The 1,969-nt window shown below is 41.9% G+C and overlaps 1 protein-coding gene across 1 annotated transcript in view; it reads right to left on the minus strand.

Annotated features, from left to right (window-relative positions):
• The window catches only part of LOC108798516 (EH domain-binding protein 1-like), a 104,394-nt gene that overhangs the window by 92,825 nt on the left and 9,600 nt on the right, over positions 1 to 1,969 (minus strand). Inside the window, exon 3 of the mRNA XM_018570278.1 lies at positions 908 to 1,086. The gene's annotated coding sequence lies outside the window, so the exon portion shown is untranslated. The remainder of the gene's footprint in view (positions 1 to 907; positions 1,087 to 1,969) is intronic.

The raw sequence follows: 1,969 nt of genomic DNA on the forward strand, positions 1-1,969 counted from the left end.
CCCCTCCTCGCCGTGGTTTTTGTGCTCCCCAGCTAGAAACTGACCTAAAATCATTAGTCTGTATGGTTTTAGAAAACATTTCACATGTTTTTAAGAAAAGGTATTGGTAATTGGTATCAGCAACTACCTGAGGGAAAGTAATTGTTCTTGTATTTGGTCTTAAAAAAATGGTATTGGTGCATCCCTATAAAAAAATTGGTTTGGTTTAGTTGTGGGACAAAAAATGTTCCCCATCTTAATAAAGATGTTTCTGGATAGGAGAGTTGGTATTTGATACATTTAAATTACAATGTATGTCCGGTTTAGCATTCTGCTTTTTTTCCTCATTTACCACAGAATTTCCTCTGTTTTGCCCTACCTACATTCACTGCATGATTGTTCGTATAAGGGCTTGTTCACACCAAATGCAGACCAGATCTGCATGAGTTTCTGCACACGCAGTGCAGTGGGTGGTGCCATGTTTTTGGCGCGTTTTTAATGTGTTCCGGGCCGTTTTTGGTTAAAAAAAATATATATAGATTTTTTTTTAGTTTAAAATGAGCTTTCAGTGTGTTCCAGGGCATTTGCATGCGTTTTTGGTGTGGTTGCATGCGTTCCAGAGCAGGTAAAGTAGGGCTTCTCTGGAACTGAACGCTGCGGTGTGAACTGGAGCCCAAAATACCATTGGAATACATTGGACGCAGTTTTGATCCGGTCTGTAACTGCTCTGCTCCTGGAACGTGCATGGTGTGAACAAGGCCTAAATGATTTTGTAGTGCTATTATACTCAGTTACAATGACAAAATATCCAACATTCACAAAGTATTCAGACTTTTGTAGATTATGAGCAGAACAAACAAAAACACCATGGGGATTTTTGTCCTCATAAAAGGCAACAGTGAAAAATCAGAACCCTCATGCCACTTACGTAGCTTTGCCTTCTCGCAGCAAAGTGCAGGTAATACTGACAGTAAGAGCCGCTGACACAACCTTGACAGAACGTGGAGTGAGCGTCAGCTTCAGTTCCCGAGGAGCAGGTGAGATGGCAGCATACTTTCGAAGGTCAATAGGAGCCGCAGCCAGAATCTTTTTGTGACCTCGAGATTCCTGAATTGACATAAAATACACAAAGAGAAAAACCATCAAAAAGCAGCTCTGACAATATAGAAAAGTGACCACAAGTGCTAGAGAGAAAATAACATTTGTTGCAGCTAAATGCTTTATCATGTAGAAATGTGAGCCCTGTTTACAACAGCACAGTGGTGTAGCACTTCTGCCTTGTAGCACTGGGGGTTCCCTGGTTCGAATCCAGGCCACTATCTACAAGGAGTATGCATGTTCTCCCTGTACCTGCGTGGATTTCCTTTGGGTACTCAGGTTTCTTCCCACACTCCAAAAACATGCTGGTAGGTTAATTGGTTCCTGGACTAAATTGGCCCTCATATGTATACAGGTGGGATAGGGACCTTAGATTGTAAGCTCCTTGAGGGCAGGGACTGAATAAGTGCTGTGTAAATTGTCGGTGCTATATATACCAATACTAAATAAATATATACTACCGGTAATATGGAAGACAGTCAATAAAAAACAAATACAAGTTAACTGAAAATTACTAGATTATAATATAGCTCTGTGGACACAAAAACTCTTTTTTTAGTAGAGTGAGGGAAAGATAGCACCTTCATCAGCTTTGATTCTACTAGATATTTATTTTCACTTCCTCAACCGGTTGACAAAGTTGTTAGACAGGATGCAAAGGGATATATACTATATTGCCAAAAGTATTTGGACGCCTGCCTTTACACACACATGAACTTTAATGGCATCCGTGTCTTAGTCCGTAGGGTTCAATAATAACCTCTTGCCGTCCGCCCGTAGTAAAAAAACGGACGGACGGCACTGCAGCATCTGCGGGTTGCCGTCTCCAGACGGCAATTTTTTTCTGCTCGCGCGCGCCCCCTAGCGGGCACGCACGGGCAGAAAAGACCCG

This window comes from Nanorana parkeri, unplaced genomic scaffold (assembly GCF_000935625.1).
Source record: "Nanorana parkeri isolate BGI_ZX_2015 unplaced genomic scaffold, ASM93562v1 scaffold1494, whole genome shotgun sequence".
NCBI classification, from domain to species: domain Eukaryota; kingdom Metazoa; phylum Chordata; class Amphibia; order Anura; family Dicroglossidae; genus Nanorana; species Nanorana parkeri.